At 30.0% G+C, this 600-nt stretch overlaps 1 pseudogene; it reads left to right on the forward strand.

The window, feature by feature from the left end:
• The window catches only part of LOC118749918, a 15,042-nt pseudogene extending 14,872 nt beyond the window's left edge, over nucleotides 1-170 (forward strand).
• Nucleotides 171-600: the final 430 nt, after the last annotated feature.

Here is a 600-nt window from a genome sequence, read left to right on the forward strand (position 1 = left end):
TTTTTTCACATAGTCCGAAACGAATTAATGAGCTTAAAGAGTTTCAGGAATTCTGTCGTGTAATGCCTCATAAAATTTTAGGCCTCTCACAGACAAGGTGGCTGTCATTGGAGGCAGTAATTAATCGCATTATCGAGCAATGGGACAGCTTAAGATTATATTTTATTTGAAGTTATCTTGAGGTCAATGTGGTTCGTGCTGCAGATATTGCTGAAACTATGAATACTGAATATAAAATATATCTTATGTTTTTATCATATGTATATACAATTATTACCAACTTAAATAAGGAATTTCAATCGGAAAAAGTACGTTTACCTGTCTTGTATCAGCAAATACAAGCAAATTATAGACTTATTTTGAGTAACTTTGTTATTAACGACATTGTAAAGCAAAATAACATTGTCTCGGATATTGATATATATGATAAACGGAACTACTTATATGTAAAAGATGTATATATTGGAAGTAAGGCGGAAGCTTACATAAAAAGTAGTAAACTAGAGCAGTGTGAAATGCTTAAGATTCAAAAAAATATAATTTCATTTTATGTAGAACTTTTAAGTCAGATAAAATCACGGTTTGATTTTAAAAGAGAAG

The sequence above is a fragment of the Rhagoletis pomonella genome, unplaced genomic scaffold (genome assembly GCF_013731165.1).
Source record: "Rhagoletis pomonella isolate Grant_MI unplaced genomic scaffold, Rhpom_1.0 Rhpom_scaffold_00087, whole genome shotgun sequence".
Classification (NCBI taxonomy): Eukaryota; Metazoa; Arthropoda; class Insecta; order Diptera; family Tephritidae; genus Rhagoletis; species Rhagoletis pomonella.